Source organism: Ornithodoros turicata, chromosome 5 (genome assembly GCF_037126465.1).
Source record: "Ornithodoros turicata isolate Travis chromosome 5, ASM3712646v1, whole genome shotgun sequence".
Classification (NCBI taxonomy): Eukaryota; Metazoa; Arthropoda; class Arachnida; order Ixodida; family Argasidae; genus Ornithodoros; species Ornithodoros turicata.
The window spans coordinates 62,108,848-62,130,232 of NC_088205.1; the positions used below are offsets into that span (position 1 = coordinate 62,108,848).

The following is a 21,385-nucleotide window of genomic DNA, read 5'->3' on the forward strand; positions in this document are numbered from 1 at the left end:
CATTAGCATACATCTCAACCCTCTCAAGTGTGGTATCGACCCAGCCGTTACTTTACATGTAACACTGATTAAACTTCCTTATATGCAACGTCCAAAAGGAAAACATTTGCATGATGTAATTGTTATTGATTGGGTTTTTCATTTAACCGTGCCCGCCAACAGCCATAACCTCAATAGTGGTACACAATATGTCCATGCAAACACAATAAAATCTCTAAAATGTTTTTGCTTTTTTTTACATACCATATATCTCAGACACAACATCATCGTCTCTGCAAATTACAAAAATATCATGCTCTTTGGCAATGGACGTTATTAGGAGAGATTATTATGCACTGTTTTTTCCCGGGCGTTCCCTGATTGATTGATTGAAAAATATGGAAATTTTAGACCCGACAAAGGAAGCAGAGAGACTGATGCTCCAGAACACGTGAACAGAAAAGAAAGCAGAGAGACTGACCCAAAGAAGACCAAGAGACATAGCAAATAACAAGCATGGTCCGACTGAGTAAATGAGATAATAGCTATAGAGCTAGACCGTATCAAACTAAATACGCAGATGACCCTCAACGCACTGCACAATGTACAGTACCAGCGGCATGGCCGAGTGGGTTAAGGCGTCCGCTCATTGGTGGTAACCAAGGTCGTGCTGTAGACTGGGAGGTGGTGGGTTCGAATCCTACCGCCGGCTGTGCTGTCTGAGGTTTTCCCTGGGTTTTCCGAAGACTTCGGAACAGTGTCGGCACAGTTCACCCTGAAGTCGGCCCAGGACGCACACTAATCCCCCTGTCCCCCACTCCTTCCTGTTGTCCTCTCTCCGTCTGTCCACATCTGTACGCCGCTCATAGCCACAGTAGGCTTCGCGGCGCTAACACGCAATAAAAAAAAAACAATGTACAGCTTGGGACAAAAGTTTACGGAGCAGGGCACCAGCGCATTTCTTCATCAGGGTGACCCCCTGCTAGCTTTCAGGAAGAGATCAAGTAAGAAACGGGTAACTGGCAATTCTACCCATCTCTCAGTATATGTGTCCGCTCCTGCTAGGGTGTCGCTCCAATGGAGAAATGTGACACCCGGGTGTTCCGTAAACTTTTGTCCCAAGCTGTATTCTGTCGTTAAGACAGTAGCCGAGAAACGCGTAGACTTCAGAGGCTGTCGAGTTGGTGACATGATTTCAAAAATTGTATAAGTGCGTGTTGGCCGGTATATGGTGACCCACAGGCCACCACCCAAGAACAATTTCGGTGCTGAAAACGCGGCTAGCTAGGTGGACCAGCGACGATTGTAATATGCTGCGATGGTCTCTGTATTTAATGCAGTCTTGAATGACGTGTGCAGCGTCTTCTACGACGTACATTCCCTACAATTCGGCGAGGGGACCTTTCCGAGTTTAAAGGGACTATGAAACGATTTTTTTCTTCGTTTCGTTCGAAAGAAGACATTTTTCTGAGTCTAGAACCGAAATTTTACTTTCGTCGCGCGAGCGGACTTCTCGGAAGCGAATTTAAACGGAGCGGCGAAGGGAGGACAGCTGGCGACGCGCCGTGGGGAGCTGCCGAGCGGAGACACAACGGGTAACTTGACGCGACCACGGCCGGCTCAGCAACACGTCATCGTGACGTGTTGCCGAGCTGGCGGAGCCGAGGAATCCCGCCAGGAGCATGCGCCGTAGGATCCCGCGTATGCGTTTATCGGGAGTGGAAATCTCCATGACAGCAGCTTTCGCGCGATCCGCAGATTTTGGCAGTGGCGGCAGCCACAGCGCGAGCTCGCGGCATTACTTGCCATTGTGCAACACCGGTGACGTAACGGGGAACCGAAGTGCGGTCCGTACAGTTACACCATCGGCAGGGAAATATGCGCGAGAGAGGAGGAACGCGGAAGAGACATTTCCAGCGCGCGCTCCTCGCAGAGTGGAGCGATTTCGTCCGGAAAAATTTGTGGCATATTAGTTTCTCTGCGGGAAGAACAGTTTCCATCGAAAAAAAGTATGGGGGTTCGGGGAATTTCATAGTCCCTTTAAGCAGGAGACGGCCGCTGTAAAGGAACATTGAGGCGACCCTCTGTTCATAAACATGTGACACCACGGGGTGATCGGTTCCTGGCTATATTTAACTTTGGTTGGCAAGAATCAGGAAGCATGCATCGGCTGATAGGCTGATAAGGCTGATAGGTGCCCGCCACCATGCTTAGCGCGGCGGCGTTACGTAATCAATAGCGTAGTGGCTCAGGTCGTCTATTGACGCCGAGAAGTTTGGGAGTTCCCCCTGGTGTTCACTGGACGAACCGTCTCGTGGGGAGATTCCCCGGCAGTATTCGCACATTGCATTGCGTATTAAAGGAGCTATGAACTGTACCAAGCGAGCCCGCCGACTGTGTCGGCTCCAAACGACGATTTCAACGTGTTGTCTGTGACACCTTTTGTATAGGTGAATTTGATAGGTGCGTATCTTCAACACATAGCACGCTCCTAGCCAACTATCTTCCCGAATGAAACGTACTCGCCCATGATTTGTTGATAACGAGAGGCGTAGCCTATTATGTATCTATTATGCGGGGCTACAAAATGGGCTACGTCTCCCGTTTTCAACAAATCAGAGACGAGAACGTTGTCATTCGGGGTGATGGTTGGCTAGGAGCGTGCCATGTAGTGAAGTTCATCTTGAAGAGGGTAAAGCAGAACGTTATGTGTACCTCCGCGTTGGCGTCTGATTGGGTGCTACAATTCTTCAGATGAAGTAACGACGAATAGAGCTATCTGGACGGCGGTGCGTCTACTCGCCCGAATACGAAAGAGAGTGCGTTTTTGTATTAACGCTGCACAAGTTATGAAGGAGAGGAATTGAACAATAAATTGTAAATAGAATTACGAAGCGTAGAAGAACAATATTACATGTATATAGTGGTACTACGAACTTGGAGAAGAGGAAGTGGGTGAAGGATAGGATAGTAGATGAAGAGGAGGAGGAGATTAAAAACGGTTCTAACAGAGAACGTACGGAACGTGCCTGACCTCCATATATTTAGAACACTACAATGTATTAAACCCGTAACTAAATATATGCAGACACTTGTAAGAGGCTGTCGAGCGTTGATCTTTCCTGATAATGCATGACAAAAATGACGTAAGTGTTCCAAGTAACTTGCATTTTCATTCAAATATGACAGTTTTCACAAAAACTAAACAGAAACCAGAATCACTCACCAAGAGGCGGTGGCGCCCCTAGTGAGGCTCTCGCCGCCATATTGGCGGATGCAAGTGGCGACTGGCGAGGCGTTCCCTGACATTCCATTAATACGCATTGAATTTATTTCTCGCACACAACTCATCGACAGACGGAAAGGAGAGAGAGAGGACGAAAAAAAAAACACAATTTGTGTACTCAGGGCTTAGGTAAACAATGCACAAATCAACCGCCTAATTAAGTAAGTTTATTTTGAAGCCGCCGCCTCCACAAAGGGAATAACCCGCGTTTACCATGCGTTTCCAAAAGTCACATCCAGTATAAACAGGATACAGGGTAAACAGGGTAAACTTTACAGAAACAGAGTTGCACGTATTTTGAGTACCGTAATCAAAATACTCTACTTAATACTTTACTATACACTTTATTTTCATTCGTATTTCTACATTAACTCGAATACTTTTTCTAGTATATCGTAATTACCTTTTGTTTGTCTGTTTTCATATCAAGTTCAGTTTGAGCTTCGTTCCGCGGTCTTTTCATAGGGCTTTTCTTTCCGCTATGGAGTCCGTCTTCCGGTACTGCCGTTCAGCCGCATTATTCGGAATTATTGGTGACTTCTGTTCTGTTACTTGGGTCCTTCCGCACTGACAAGTGACCATCACTAGCTTTGTTCACCATATCGTTTTTGGGACGGAAACATAGACTCTCTCTCTTGCAGTGCCATTCACCGTAAGTCCAGTTCTTCCGTACATTGTCACGGGATCACTGAATGGAATCAAGGAAGGAGGTACAGTTTCTTCCATGGTCGTTTTCGTTATGAACGCAAAAGAGAACAACTCGATAACTTACCGGACCAGAAAATTTGTTTGCTCAAAAAGATTTTTTATAAAGAAAGAGGAAGCCCTACAGATCCTTATTCTGAAATGCAACACCCACTACGAGCCGATCAAGCTCACATAAACGCTTATAGTGCTAAATAAAAGATCACATACACAAAAGTGCATTGTTTGGAGTCCGATACCTCGGTATACTAAATGTTGCCTAATTGCCCTTTGACATATTGGCTACTCAAACTCAATTGCTTTCAAGTATTTGTACTGTGTCTTAGTTACATTTTGGCTTCAGTATTTAGTGTCGTATTTTAAATGAATTTTCACGGTATCTCGTGGATGTCTGCTGATAACTAATTAAACTTTCCACTGGCAGTCGGAAGTTAAGTTGAGTTGAAATGATAGGAAAAGAAAAAAAAAATGGAGAAATAGGCACTCATTTGGAGAGCCGGCTACTCCAGATTAGAGCACTGCACGGGCCGACTTTTCCGGGCCCGACCCGGCCCGGGCGCATCGAAAAATGGCCCGGCCCGACCCGGGCCCGCACCTTCATATTTTTATGCGGCCCGGCCCGGCCCGGCCCGGTGACCCAGTGACTAGAGCCCGGCCCGGCCCGGCGTTTAAGCAAATAGAGCCCGGCCCGGCCCGGCCCGGTGACCCGGCGAGTAGATCCCGGCCTAGTATTTCCAGCCGCGACGTACGCGTTTCTGGCGATTATCAAACAAATTTATAAGTAAATTTATAAGGAGAGAAGACAAACATACAAGTGATGGCGGTTTAACACCGTAACCGCACGAGACCAAATTAAATCCAGAACGCACGGGGCGTTATCGTTACACTGTCAAGATTTTGCGGAGGTAGAGCATGCTGTCGACAAACTGCTTCTCCCAGTCCCTATCCCTCTCACCAAGCTTTGCCAAAGTGATTGTGAAATATGTGAGGAGTGAGGAGCAATGTAAAGTGGCTTGGATAATGTTCTAGAGGGTCGAATCATATGCATAATGCAGTAACCTTTGCTTGTCTTTGCAAAATATGCACAGGAATGACGCAAGCGCATGATGAGATGAACTAATGCATCTCCAATGTGTGGAATTAGCTGCGTGGCCCGGCCGGGCCTGACTCTCGGGAACATATTTGTCGGCCCGGGCCCGGCCCGGCCCGCGGTGGTGGCGTATTTTAACGGCCCGGGCCCGGCCCGGCCCGCGGTGCTGGCGTATTTTGTCGGCCCGGGCTCGGCCCGGCCCGGAGCACACAGCCAATAACAAGCCCAGCCCGGCCCGCGGGCCGGGTCGGGCCCGGGCCGGGTCGGGGGCCCGGGCCCGTGCAGTGCTCTACTCCAGATCACCCAGAAAAAACAAAAATGGCTAATTACAATAAGAACAATGAGTGACAAAGACACTGAGTCAGTCACAAACACACACTGCAGTCGGAAGTTAAAGCTTACTTTTCAGGTAAGCTTCTGTGCAATGAAAAATTAAAAATGGGATCACGGCGTAGGTACGACACGAAAAATATTAATGAGGACGCATAGCAGCTTAATACGTAAGGGCACCCTTGTTCAGGTTTAACGGCTCGTATAAAAAATCGTGTTAAAAACACCTTGATGACGCACACAAGCATGCTGTCTTATTGGAACTAAAAGATAGCAAATAATAATAATAAATAGTTCACGTACTACTGGGCGATCGGTGTTACGTCACTGTACCACAGCCTTGACACATCGAAAGGCTGTTCGAACAGCCCGTTCGAACCCCATGTCAAGATCAAAACGAACCTGCCCGGATTTTTACTTTGATGATGTCTGGCTGTAGTTAACCCTCAGCAATAGGAAAGAATGGGAAAAACTGGTCAACTGGTCGAGTTACAAGCGTGCCTTTGCACGCTCTATACGCGCCACTACCATGAAAGGCGCGTTGTATGTACGAGGAGATTATTGCTCTATCTGCTAATTTAACTGCATACGAAGAACGACCTGTAGAAGAGGAACACTGTCTGAGCTGCTGCGTGTCACAGCCTCGTTTGAGTCCACGGTTTTCGGACATTCACTACTGCATTGTGTTGCCATTTCGGCGTCGAGAACCGCAGTAAGAAAACATGTAGGATCACCGGAAAAGTTCCAACATTAATGTCTCCCGAATATTTTACCTAATAGCCTAACGTAATGTAGCAGCACAACTGCAACAAATACATGATAACGATCATGTCATGGGGTGCTTGACCGCTGGTGTCGCGGTACTCTACGTGTTGAATATGATAGTGAGCGAGATCGAAATGAAATGGACGAACCACACCCACATACACATCGTGCAATATGCAGCGAGATTTTACTATTTCTTTCAGCGTCCGTCGACCATAATGGGGTGAACTTACCGCCAACATGTAACGTTTGAGTATGAGTAACTCGCTCAGAGGCAATACTGTTCGGGTATTTATTTTCAGGATCAACATATTTGTCGTCGTATATTCGGCAGGCTCCCTAAGAGAGGTAAAAAAAAAAAAAAACCGTAATATCATCAGTCATATGTATAGTTTAATCGTTGTTGTTAATGTTCTTATGTGTACATAATAACTGAGTATGATGCAGAATGTATTAAATAAGTTAATGGAGGAGTGATTAAAGGAGCATTGAGGTGACTCCCCAAATTTTTTTTTCCGTTTTTCGCTGCGGAGTGTTTTGCAACGAATAACATGAGCTCCTGCGAAAGAACGACGATCGCAGGTGAACTCCACACTCTAACGGGGGGAAAAAAAAGTATAATTTCTTGCGCAAGCTGGTAGAACGACAGTACTTCTATCATTTCGGGCCAATCCATGCGCGCCTTCTCCTCCGCGGGTATAAGCGGGGTCGTCCCTTTCCCTTGCTCCTCTCTCTCACGTTTGCTCTAAGAAAACTTAACCTTTAATTAGCCTCATATACTTTCAATTACTCTGTAATAACCCTTTAATTACCGAAGGTAACCGGAGGATACCTGAGGTAGTCTTGAATTTCATTCAATCCCCTTTAATTGACGTTCATTACCTTTGATCACATTTAAGTACCTCCGGTAGCCTGCGATTACCGTCGGTAATCCTTAATTTCATTTAATCTTTCTCTTAATTACATACATCTTACATTCATTACTTTAAACTCAACTTTCTTGCTTTAATTGCCTTTAATTTTTTGTAATTACTTTCAATTACTCTGTTAATTAACTGTTAATTAGCTTCGACTACTTCAATTTAAATTTATTTACCTCCATTTACATTTACCCCCTTATATCCCCTTTGCATGTCGACCTATACCTCTGCCTCAGTGAGGCTTCACTATCTCTCTCTCTCTCTCTCACACACACAACACACACACACACACACATACCGCATTTTCCATTTTGACAGTCCTAATGCTAACGCAATAAAAAAGGTAGAATTTCCTACCCAAGCTGGTAGAACGACAGTTTCTATTCCGTAGTTTGTTTCTACTCTGCAGTTATACTCAAAAGGTGAAATTCGTTTGAGTAGAAATGTGGCTGCAATACTGCTCTACCGAGATGGGTAAAAAATTCTACCTTTTTTTCTTAGAGTGCGAGCGAGCTCCGGGCCTCTGTTCCGCAACACCTTTCAAAAATCCTCTCCTCCTTAAAAGAGCGCATCGCAGACCGAGAGGACGTCTGAGCTGAGAAGAAAAAACAAAGCAAAAAAGGCTCGGGGCATTCTCCCCGTCACGCCAAGATCCTGCTTTCTCCGACTGTTTTTGTAACGATTCCGCAGCTATAATACAACGCAGAGCGGAAATATTCTGCATGGTGACTCTTGGGGTGCAGATTGACGGATGAGACAGGGTTTCGAGCCACGTTAAATGTCACATCATTGCTCCTTCCAGGTAAGGGTACAAAGTTTTGAAAAATACATAGTGTACCGTCGACTATGTGCTTTTTAACACTTTGTACTAGAGCCCTGCGCGGATGAGATTTTTGGCATTCGCATCCGACGCGCATCCGCGCACACGTTATCCGCATCCGCAGCATACACAACCGTTTACATCCGCATCCGATCCGCTGAGCAAAACGCAATATCCGCATCCAATCCGCAAAATCCCCGCACGTTTCGAAGGACGCGTAAGGACCGCCGGAAGCATGTTGGTATAATGTCGGATGCCTCCATGCTGTCATGGAACGACTCACGACGGCAAGCAAAGGTAAACCTTACAACAAACGCGATATGGAGAGACTTCTGGAACGCGTAGAACGCAACCTCGCCGGTGCTCGTGTGACCAGCTCCGGTGGCGCAGCGGTAACGCGTGCGCTTGGAGACTGGGAGGTCCGCGGTTCGAATCCGCGGGCCGGCTGTGCCGTCTGGGGTTTTTCCTGGGTTTCCCTCAGATGTGTAATAGGCGTATGCCGGCACAGTTCCCCTGAAGTCGGCCCATGGACGCAGCTATCCTCCCCCCGAGCGGACTCCGCTCGGTCTTCCACTTCACCCTTTCCTCTCCTCCTCTCCACCACCTTTCCCTTCCCGAGAAACATGCCGCCTAATCAGGCATGCAGACCTCTCGGGTTCCTCCCAACGACACTCCTCCTCCTCCTCCGGTGCTCGTGTGGATGACAGTAGAGCACTGCACGGGCCGGGCCCCCGACCCGGCCCGGGCCCGACCCGGCCCGCGGGCCGGGCTGGGCTTGTTATTGGCTGTGTGCTCCGGGCCGGGCCGAGCCCGGGCCGACAAAATACGCCAGCACCGCGGGCCGGGCCGGGCCCGGGCCGTTAAAATACGCCACCACCGCGGGCCGGGCCGGGCCCGGGCCGACAAATATGTTCCCGAGAGTCAGGCCCGGCCGGGCCACGCAGCTAATTCCACACATTGGAGATGCATTAGTTCATATCATCATGCGCTTGCGTCATTCCTGTGCATATTTTGCAAAGACAAGCAAAGGGTACTGCATTATGCATATCATTCGACCCTCTAGAACATTCTCCAAGCCACTTTACATTGCTCCTCACTCCTCACATATTTCACAATCACTTTGGCAAAGCTTGGTGAGAGGGATAGGGACTTGGAGAAGCAGTTTGTCGACAGCATGCTCTATCTCCGCAAAATCTTGACAGTGTAACGATAACGCCCCGTGCGTTCTGGATTTAATTTGGTCTCGTGCGGTTACGGTGTTAAACCGCCATCACTTGTATGTTTGTCTTCTCTCCTTATAAATTTACTTATAAATTTGTTTGATAATCGCCAGAAACGCGTACGTCGCGGCTGGAAATACTAGGCCGGGATCTACTCGCCGGGTCACCGGGCCGGGCCGGGCCGGGCTCTATTTGCTTAGACGCCGGGCCGGGCCGGGCTCTAGTCACTGGGTCACCGGGCCGGGCCGGGCCGGGCCGCATAAAAATATGAAGGTCCGGGCCCGGGTCGGGCCGGGCCATTTTTCGATGCGCCCGGGCCGGGTCGGGCCCGGAAAAGTCGGCCCGTGCAGTGCTCTAGATGACAGCATGCCTCCTCTCCCGTCTTCGCCGTGCATGGTCAAAGGTGAACCCGAGCATGCGCTCGCTGTCGGCGCGCAATACAAATAAATTGGTAGTGGAAAAATTACAGCACGCGGTATATCCGCATCCGATCCGCTACCAATTCGCTGTGTTCGCATCCGCATCCGATCCGCATCCGACCTCGAGCCATCCGCATCCTCGACACCGCAGAAAGTGCTAAATTTTCATCCGAACATGAAAATTTAGCACTTTATAGGATATCCGCGGATGGTGCAGGGCTCTACTTTGTACTACCTACCGATGTAATTAATCTCTCTCTCTCACACACACAAAATAACACACTCAAGAAAGATCCGCGATATCCACGTTCGACTTCACAACAACATCTTGCTTCAGTTCACTGAAACATCAGAAACTTTCCTCAAACATTCCGTTCAAGCAATATTACGTAGCGCACCGAACCCACTTTTCTGAGAAACGCGTTTTATAGAGTGTGCGGGAAGGCGGGCAATATCCGGTCGGGCCATTCAGCCTCTTCGTAATGAACAGATAATTAGTCTGATGCAGATTGTGCGCGACTTCCGTTGGCATGCGCTCTAAAGAGAAACGAAACCGCACTGCTACCCGTGGTCCCCGCTGGTGAGGACGAGGATATTTGCCGCACATCAGTATAGGCACCACTGCCGCTGATAACGACGCCTTATCGATGTACCGTATCTCTCACATCCAATCAACTAATAAGATACTGATGATGATTCTGAAGATTTTGAGTCATGCACGCCGTGATTTGTTCCGGTACAGTACCCTCACAGTGACGCTACAAACGATCTACAAAAACTGCCTAATGCTTACGTACCTCCACCCACAGACAGACACACATTAGAGTGTTTTAGTGCATCGTCCGCTATCGCCTTTGCGTACGTAAGCGCTAGCGTTGGTGATTCTGCGCACGCGCGCAAAAAAAAAAAAAAAAAAAGAAAGAAAGAGCCCCGCGCATTGCGCAGAACCGCCACGTTGTTCCTTGCGTACGCAAATGCGATAACGAACGATGCACAGAAAAACTCACTATTAATTGCTACCGTCCTCTGCTGGGAACGATAGTTATTATATAGCGTTTGGTTCCCCCGAAGAAATGAAGAATCTCAGCCGTTGGCGATAGTATTCCGAGCCAGACTTTCTACCAATATCGTCAGTATATGTGGCGTCCCGCCGTTTCCCGTTTCAAACGGGTAACATTATTGTCAGTGTGTGGCGTCTGCGATATTGAAGATAGTCCAAGTCTGTGCCCTGCCCATGTCAACAGGAAAGTATATATATATAAATATAAATATATATGTATTAAACCGAACAGAAGAATATAGAGGAAGTGGAATAGCCGGAAGCGAGAGAAGGTTGAGCGACGCACAATGGCCTGACTGGAATGTCGCCTATTGAACGTAACACAGAAAAACAGACGGCGGAGACAGGCCGTCCGTTCCAGACACTTTCAATGAGGACGATAAAAGGCGGTATTTTTTCGCTAGTGAAATACGTTTAGGCTTGCTAGTCGAGTTGTGATGCAAGGCACGAGGGGTGCTTCGAAGTTTCGTATCAAGTCTTATCTTTCCGTCTATCTTTCAGGGCCTTAAATATTATTGTATAGATGTTGTGCAGAGGTACACGAGGTGTCTTAGGAAAGTTATGAATGTCTATGAAAATTCCTTGCAATACGAAACTTCACTGAACCTGAAAATTTTGTGCCCGATTTTGTTTCTTTTGTTGGCTCATGAGATGGTTCGGATTCCTGCGTTGGTTTTGCTGTTACCACAATCATGGGTACAATAAAGGTGGGTGTAACGTTTTCGGTAGCTCAGTAAAAGCAACCCTTTGGAAAACCATCTTCAGCGACACCGTGATGATGATAGGAAATAATTGTAGACACTTTGCCTAATTGTATTTTATATAATATATTATTATGAGTTGTATTGGCCGAACTTACGGTCATGATACTGTGTTTCCTCTTTAGTGAGTATGTTTACTGACCACAGTCAAACGGTCTGAACTCCCATACAAATATATATGTTTAAAAAAAGTCACGCAAAGTCCCACATTCCTCACTTGAACGGTTTTTTAACGGTTGGGTTTTTAATACTGCGACATTTTAAAGCCACCCCACCCATGACGGTGGCGCCGAACAGGGCTGAGAGGTGTCGGCAGTGAGACGAGAAGTGAAGAGAGGTGAAGAGTTGAGCGTAATGGAGGAGGTCACCCACGTGTGACCTGCGGAGTGCAGTAAAAACACAGCGTTTTGATGTACATTTGTAGCAGATATAAACTAATGTTTACAACGTTATTTCTTCACGACCCTTTAATCAACCGCAAAAAGGGGCACCCCGCCGGCGGTGGTAAACCACACATACCAAGAGTAGCAGCTCAACCAAAGACAGCAGGAAAAAGAGGGGGGGGGGGGGGGGGCAGACACAGACGAAGGAGGAAAAAGAAAAGCTTCACAACAATTCTTAAACATACAGGGCGGCTACAGAACACAAAAGTGGATGGAGACACAGGTCACCATCGACGAAAAGCAATAGATGTATACGGGGTGGCAGAAACACATCTAAGGAACGAAGACACGCCATCCCCACACGACTAGATACAGGGAAGAGTGCAATAGATCATTCGGAGAAAGGCAAGGGGGAGGTATGGGAGTGCTTACAAGACACAACATGGATTGGAATCGGAACAAATCAATATATATAGCGACCTTGTACGGATGAAAGGCTCCGTCGGGAAAACATCAATCCACCTAGCGGTGGTGTACCTATAAGCCGGGCAGGGCACCCTTGAGCAAAAAGAAAAAAAAAAAGAAAAAGGAAAATAATAAAATGTATAGGGCATAACATCACGGAAACGGAGGACGGAAATAATGTTAGTAGGAGACTTCAATGCACATTTCGAGGAACCGGGTAGGAAACAGAGTCAGGGTGCAGATCTGAAAATCTTCATAGAACAGCACAACCGGGTTATAGGGAACTTAATAGATAAATGCAGCGGAAAACACACACGGAGTCGTACCAGAGGGCTAAGGAGCTCCATCGCTATTGCCTTTTCTCACAACGGTTATAGTGATGAAAATAAAAGACATCCACATAGACGAAGTGGGATTACGGAGTGTGGGGAGTGACCACAACAGGATTGCAATAACGTTTGGAGGCAAAGAACGAAAGATGTCATATTGCGAGAGTCCTGCCATCTCACCCGAACAAGAGACAGAAGTGGCACAGCGGACGGGGAGCCCACACCTATCAAACATTTAAATGAAAGAACTCAGAAAAGAGGTCGCAAAGTCAGACCTGGGCCTTCTGATTTCCGGTCAGATATACTATCGCTACAGCACGACAGCAGCACTTTCTCCTGAGCTAGAGTGCCTCAAGTACAAATGGGACGGACAAGCAATCGTGCTTTCCCCATTATCTCTTGCATCTTTCTCACTCGTTCACTCATTCATACATGAGGCAGGGCGACATCTTGTGTATACTACGTAAACGTTGAGTTATTTGATTTAATTGGTACAGGTCGTTGGAGACTTACGTATTTGTGTCGCCCAGGTTTGTTCGGCTAATTTCTCGTTGTTTATGAAACATAATTTATAAGAAATGGGCAGCTATTCTAACGACTGAATGGGAAGCAAAGGAAAAAATGGTGGGATAAATAGACAAGAACGACCATTAAGGAGAGGAAAGAAGCGTCAGCCCGCCACGGAAAAGGAGTAAAACACAGACAAGCGGACACAACAGTTGAAATAACGTGGCAAGAGTACAGAAAATGCAAACAAGAGAAAACAAACTTGGTACGACGCAAAATCAGACAGGTGGACGCAGAGCTCATCAACTCCCTAAAAACTGCAGGAAAAAAGGCACCAGCAAAATTCTGGAATTACGTTAAATCGGAGAAGCGCAGAACCTCCCAACAATGGCAACAATGGATGACCCAACAAATGTCAAATGACACACAGCAGTAAAGGATGACAGAGGGAAAAATAGGGAGCACGGGGAACTGAGAAACCATCGCAGAAGAGAGCTCAACTGTGCACTTAACAAGGTAGACGCCTCTAGCAGCCAAAGCCCTGACGGGGTGTCCCCTAGGAAACTCAAAGAACGAGGACCAAAAGGAAGGAGACACCTTACGGGACTTTTTAAAGGAACTGCAAAGTGAAATATAACCACAATGCTTCAAGGCACCATCATGTAGAACGTGGCTGTGTGATCACACACACACTAGTCATCACCTCTCAGCTCTTCATACTTCTTGCACTAATTAATTTTGAACACTTTTAGAAACTGAAAGGTAGCGATCCTCAACGTTCGCAAAAGACAAAGTTGGAGTCGGCCCCGGCTTGGCGGACGGTCATCACGTGATACTGATGTACAACGTAACACATTTGAGACAGGTTACTAATTACCATTAGACTTTTTTAACAACAACAGCAACTGTTGAGATGTTCGGTCTAAACTGTTAATGGTCGCAACGTGCGAGTTACGTGCCTGTGAGAAATACCTGCGCGATCTGCTCCATTTATTCGCCTCTCTGTGCTCTCTCTCTCTCTCTCTCCGCGTCTCTGTGTCTTCTGCTCGCTGTATTGCTGCTGTTTGCAACATCTCGCACTCATGTGATTTATACGAATATATCATTTGCGTTCTTGTATTCCGGAATAGACCTCTCCCTGTTTGTAAACAAATGACATCGTACTGTTCGACAGCGCCACAAATTTGGTAGAGTTGAACTACGCTCGAAGCTAGGTCGCGTCCGAAAGTCACGGTCTTGAGGGGATTACGATGGTCCCTGAAAGGAACGCGACCTTCGGTAGTGGAATCCAGCCTTCCCTTCCTATTTGTTTCGGTTTCAGTCTGTCTACCAACGTCATGATGACGTTTCTCGAGTAGAGGTATACAGGGTGTCCACGCTAAGTGTGAACAGCTTTTTTAAAAATATATATAACACTTTTTCCAAGATGAAATCATTGCAATATAGCATATGCTGAAGGGCACTCCCTAGCAGGGCATTCGCAAAGTCCAAAGGCAATGTCTTAATTAACTTTCTTTAATTAACGTTTCAATTATAAAAGCTACAAAGTTGTCCCAATGAGAACATCTGTTCCTTTCGGTCACCTGATATCGTAGCCGTTTTCAGAACAAAAATCCGTTCGATAGATCGCCCGCAAAAAATTCGTCAATAACGCCATTTTTTTCTTTATTTTGTTCATTGCGCTTCTTAGAAGACGCGTATTTCCTTCATCCCCAACGGGAGAGAGGGAAGGAGCACAGTGCCGTCTCATGCGTCGAAGATGAGCTTTAACTTGCGGAAACAAAACAAAAACAAATGTATCGGGTGACTCTATCGGAACTGGCCTTATCTTGGGTTGCATTTTCTGTTTCCTTTTAATGTTTTTCCAGGACGCGAGAGGCGATAGTGTGCTCTTTCTCCCCCTCACATTGGGGGTGAAAGAAAGATGCGTCTTCTAAGAAGCGCAATGAACAAAATAAAGAAAAAAATGGCGTTCCTTCACGAATTTTTTGCGGGCGATCTATCGAACGGATTTTTGTTCTGAAAACGGCTACGATATCAGGTGACCGAAAGGAACAGATGTTCTCATTGGGACAACTTTGTAGCTTTTATAATTAAAAAGTTAATTAATGAAAGTTAATTAAGACATTGCCTTTGGACTTTGCTAATGCCCTGCTAGGGAGTGCCCTTTAGCATATGCTATATTGCAATTGATTTCATCTTGGAAAAAGTGTTATATATATTTTTAAAAAATCTGTTCACACTTAGCGTGGACACCCTGTATACACAAACCGTGCACCTTCGACAACGAAGTGTATAGTGCACTCGCGAGAAACGCATGCATGGTCCCGCCCGGTGTATCATCTAGTTGCTTGCATTCTCATCACACCACCACCACCACCAATAGATGGGGCGCGTCTGGAGTCCGCTAGCTTGCTTTGCGCAGTAGTCTTTCAAATTCGATTGCTGAAAAAATGTTCAATATCCAGCAGAACTATTGCGTATCTGAAGCGTCAAAATTTCAAGCTTCCAAGCTTTCAGAAAATCGTACAGTTTCTACAGGCTTTGCTGTTCACCTTACAGTTCCTTTAATGAAGTGATCAACACAAAAGAAATACCACGGGAAGGGAAACAGTACACACATTACTGTGACATATAAGGGAATGGTTCCCCAAGACGATTTTAATAACTATCAACTTCTGCAATCTATAGAACCATTGCCAGAATAATCACCGACAGGCTGGAAAATCAAATTGAAGAACAGGCAATATTTATATCGGTTGAGAAAGTGGATGGACGACAAAAAACAAAGAAGGCGGGAAGAAATATTAAAAGAGCCCGGAGAGCGAACGACGAAGAAGCAGAAGATGGAGCGACCCGACTGGAAGAGGAGGAAGGGGAGCAGCACAGCCGTCTGGGCGCTGGCGACGGCGGCACCACTACTACCACACGGGCAGAACGAAACAACCTGAAAACTATCGACAGGCCAAGAAACAGCAATAAATGGAGAGAAGAATGTATTGGCGAGAGACAAAGGAAACTAGCAGTTATTGGCATGTCCGCACACTATACGTGAAGTGCTGCTGGACCATCGTTGCAAAGAGGCCCACCAGGGGTGCCCCTGTATTCCATCCATCTATCCATTCATCACCCCGCAAGTAGAAATAACCTACTTGAAAGATGCATAGCAGTTCTGGCAGCGAGAAGATGGTAGAAGAGGAATTGCGAAAGGAGGTCTGATTAACCGGAGAGCTTAGCATCCCCGTATTTTTAATTTTCCTTACTCCACGTCATTTCCCGAATCGTTTAGGAGGAACATTTAGGAGGATATCTTATATGAAGAATAGTAAGAATGGAGGCCATTACAACGAAAAATTGAAAATAAATTAAATTAAAATAAAAACTTCTGTTAGCTACAAAAAACAGTCCCTCAGTGCTCCGGCTACGTTGAACTCTTCCTTTATGAATTTGTTACGTGCCCCCGGAAAAAGGGGAAAGAACACCAATCAAGGAACAGTACATTTTATAAACAGCAATGAAAACATCACTGAAAACCGTCAACGTACTTCACGGGAAAGAAATAATAGAAAAAAGAAAAAAGGTCAGGGGGCTCTATCCACGAGGTTGTAGCCTTGAAATCTACTTTTGTGAACTTAATTTTGTTATTCTAATCCATTAATTAGGTAATTACTAAAACATTACATTATTTAGCCTTACACCCCAAACGTTACATGAAATTTCTTAGGTATCAGCCACAAATACGATCGGAAGGATGTAAATTCTTCGTAAGAAGAATCTTCATGCATCTCTTGCAGCTTGGGGCATTCTGCTTGAGTAAGCTTGACAGGGCCGTGTTCAGAACCTGATGTTAGGGCGCCCGCAGTCATTTCGAAAGAATAATAGAGACTTTTAGAGAATACGTTATGTAAGTAGGTCAGATGTCTGCGCAGCCTCCACGGTTCCCTCTCTCCTCTATTGCCTGTGGAGCGACCTCATTAGTCCCTCTCCCAAATAAAGGGGTAGCAGCTAATAGCTCAAGTTGACGGGCATGTGGTTCTTCTGTGGTAACCTGAACCAATGCTATCGCTGCCTTGTGATTGGACAGACACTTCGTCACGTGGCTTCTCTATTCTTTATCCTCTACCTTGCGCAGAGACAAAGGCCGCGTTAAGTAGCGGCTCCGCACCGTGTGCTCCGTCACCTCTGTCCCTCTTGCTCCGGAGCCTCTGCTAAACGGGTTTTTAAAGGTGGTGACCGGACAAAAAACGTAATTGAATAGAAGGTGCGATCGGAATAGTGGGTGCACCAAATACACGTAACCGGAATATTTCGTTTTAAAACAGTCGGAAACATTAGAAAATGAATTTAATTGAATTTTGCGGCAGGTTGCGCGCATCCGGTTGAATTCAGGCGAGGATGTGCGGACCGACGTAACTGAAGTTAGTTATGAAGCCGGGCTGTCCGTCACAAAATGCGGTCTTCCGACTCGCAGTCAGCTGCCGAAAAAGGCTGCTAACAAAAAAAGAGTAACTTTACTCCTTTTGGGGACTAAATGCATTGCAACCAGAATTAGTCCATTTAGGAGTAAATGCACGGGACTAAATGAATGTAACAGGGTGGAGACTGCATTTCACGCTGTGTTCTAAGAGTTCCAGGTACATAATTCACGTGCATGAACGGAAAATGCTTTGAATTAAACCGTCAATCGTGATTTATCGATTAATATAAAATCTTGCGACATACATAGGGCACAATTTGCGAAGAAAGAAGCGCTAACGGTTTTTTGCTCTGTGTGGGTGGGAAATTGCTAAGTTGGCTAAGTTATACAGCCTTATGCCATCAAATTGACCAAGAGCACATATTTACGTAGACTGTTGCATTCGGAAGACAATTTGCGTCGTTCAGTGACAAGTTGCACTCCTGGAGAGTAAATTTCGGGGTTAGGGGATTAAAATGGGGAGTAACTGTAATCTAGAGAACTAAAAGCTCCAATTACTCCCCATTTCACTCCTTTCTTTTCTTAGAGTGTAGACGGACGGCACATCACAGTGATCCATTCATTTCCTCCTTCATAGGTCCCGCAGCGTCGGCGTACACGGTTAATACAGAACTTCACCACATAGCCAGCCACCACAAGCTCACCATGTCTCTTCAATAACTATAGACTCCTAGTCTGCTCCTACACTCTTAGAAATGAACTTCACCACATAGCACGCTCCTAGCCAACCATCATCCCGAATGACAACGTTCTCGCCCCTGATTTGTTGAAAACGGGAGGAGGAGCCTATTTTGTGCCGTGCATAATGGCACAAAATAGGCTCCTCCTCCCGTTTTCAACAAATCAGGGGCGAGAACGTTGTCATTCGGGATGATGGTTGGCTAGGAGCGTGCTATGTGGTGAAGTTCATTTTTAAGAGTGTAGACACCCACCATTCCGAATGATTTCATTCGGCGCTCTGATATGTTCAAAAGAGAAGGGGGCGCCTATCTGGGACATACATAATGTGTCCCAGATAGGCACCTCCTCCCATTTTCGACAAATCAGGACGAGGAATGATGCCATTCGAAATGATGGTTGGCTATGAGCAGGCTAGGAGTTTTTAATATTCAAGTGACATGGTGGGCTTGTCGATGCTTCCCGGTAACTTCTTTCATTCTTTCTACATCAGTGTCTTTCTACATCAATAGACTCCTCGAACGAAGAGGAACTGCTCCTCCAAGGCAGAAACGCAGGTGAACAAATGAACGGAAGTTGTTAGCGCAAGAGGTGTCACATGACGCGCCCACTGAAAGGAGATGAGAAATGGACTTGCTCGACTGTCAGGGCTCGAGCTTGGAGTCTTATCATTATCGACGGCACCAGACATCACAAGGACTCGCTCGGAGACCACCGTGTCCACAATGTTGCGCCGGCCTCACGGTGAAATTCGCGAGCGCGTTCTATATTGACTTACTTCCCCGGATTTTCGCATCGCTGAACGTATTTCACGAGGTCTACACACAGAATAAATAAATAAGTAAATAATGCTGTAGAAAAAGTGGCTTGAGGAAAAAGTCCATGCAGGAAGGAAAAACTAAATAAACATTGGGGAAAAGCGCACTGTGGCCTTTTTTTTTTTTTTTCAGAATTCTTCTGAGCGATCGATGTGGACGTATCTCCTATCTGATATGTCTTGTGTGGAAAGTCTAATATACACGCACGCGAACATAAGCGTATGTAGTATGCGCGGTCTAACAGGGCAGACATTGGTTCAACTTTAACAGAACACAAGCGTATGGATGGCGGGCACAGTTCGTAGACAGACATATCCATACCATAAAGCAGTTGCGTTGTCTGCTCCCGTCTTGTCCGCGAGTCTTATGCTGTTTTGCGCGTTAGTATCGATATGTTTAACAGATCAATAAGGATGGAGAAGCAGACATAACTGTCAATATTCCAATGTGTACTTCCTTGCTTGGTGAGGTAAAAGACTATGACTCTTCTCTCGCGTTCATGTAAACGCACCTATTGAAGCACTCATTGCGTTTAGGATGTCGAGACACCCTTTCTTAGGTGTACCCCTGTTTTGAAGATGATGTTAGCAAGAAAAACCTTGATCATGTAGCTCCAACACATTCGTGCGAGGTTATTGAAATTCCAGCTGCTGCTACGTTAAAAGTGCTGCATTCTTGGGTTCTGTTGGAACAAGGCATAACACATAAGAGGAAGAAGAGGGGCAGGGACAAGAAGGAAGAGAAGAGACAAAATTTTGAAAAAAAAAATTCCCGGTTGTTTTGAGGCGACACGCTAGGGAATGTTACGTTGCACATGTCCTTGTGGCAATGCTTCCAGCATATTCTTGCTGCCCTCATCGAAAACTTTGGGTTAAAAATGCGGGCAAATGTCCGCGAGTCTTATGCTGTTTTGCGGGTTAGTATCGATATGTTTAACAGATCAATAAGGATGGAGAAGCAGACATAACTGTCAATATTCCAATGTATACTTCCTTGCTTGGTGAGGTAAAAGACTTCTAGAACAGGCGCACTTCTGGAACGTATACAAGATGAAATATGATGGCCTACGACACACATTATAGTGAGCCTTTTAATTTAGTATATACCTAATATATATCCAAATAACTGCAGTCAGATAAGTCAGTTTTTTTTATTAGTTCACTAATAAGTTATGGGTTGATAAGATGGTAGGTAGGCGATTTTCGCATAGCAATAACTATTCACAGTTCATACTATGAGATGTCCAGTCACGTTCACCTCATTGATGATACGTATGTATTTGCTTCTCCAACATACATATATATCCAACGTACATATGTATTTCTATTATATGTATTTGCCTCTCCAACTACTTATGGAGGCGCTCGCGTCGTCCTCAAGATGGCGGAGAAAAGAATGATTGCCGATGAATAAATCGCCCTGCTTCATGCCTTCTTCCACGAGACACGCTTCAAAAATCCAGTTCGCGTGGCCATGTCACGTTGAGACTGGGAGGTACCCGGGTTCGAATCCCGATACAGGATGTGCTGTCTGGGGTTTTTCCTGGGTTTTCCTCAGACGCCTTCAGACATATGTCGGCACAGTTCCCTAATAGAAGTCGGCCAAGGACGCGCATTCCCCAGGGCGTCAGTCGTGACGTTGCCCACATATGTGAGGCAGACAACGGCGAGCCCTTTCACCATCACCACCACCACCACCACCACCACCACCACCACCACCACGCTTCAACAATTGTACAAATAACATAACTCGCGCGTGGTTTCCTGTTGTCCTCGTTGGCTCCTGTGATAGTATCTTTTTCTTCTTCCCCTTCTCGACATCGAATATTCTTCTCCGCAGTAGTTCTGCACTGCGGAATTGTGCAGTGCTGTTGCTGTTTGAGTTATGTAAGCCGGGAAACTCCATCATACACGAAGGGAAGTTGCGGCAGTTTCGGGTCAGCGCGAAGTATGTCTGTCGTCTGCTGTTATTATTATTCATTGAATGATTCTGCTGGGGTCCGCTAGGTGGCGAGCAACCAGCTGGTGAATACTGGAGAGGCGAATAGCGCACTGTAGAGGAAGGGAACGACGAGAAGAAATAAATTATCATGATTTTACGAAAAGTCTTCCCGGGAACAGCACCGCAAGCGATAATGCCCCGACGACTTTTTTATCGAACAAGCGTATGAAGGCGGGGTAGTTTGTACGAATCCATGGTGTGTAGACAGCAAAAAGATGCGGACAAAAGAAGGACGTGTCGTCGCTCTTCTGTCCGCGTCTTTTTGCTGTCTACACATCATGGACCTTTTTATCGGCCGTGCATTCAAAGACACGGCCCACCCCGGGGCGGACCGCGTTATCAACGGGCCCTTCTCCAGTATATGGAGGGCCA

The 21,385-nt window shown here is 46.2% G+C and overlaps 1 protein-coding gene across 1 annotated transcript in view; it reads left to right on the top strand.

Moving 5' to 3' along the window:
• LOC135396116 (uncharacterized) overlaps positions 1-21,385 on the top strand; it is a 90,613-nt gene that overhangs the window by 38,131 nt on the left and 31,097 nt on the right. The window lies entirely within an intron of this gene.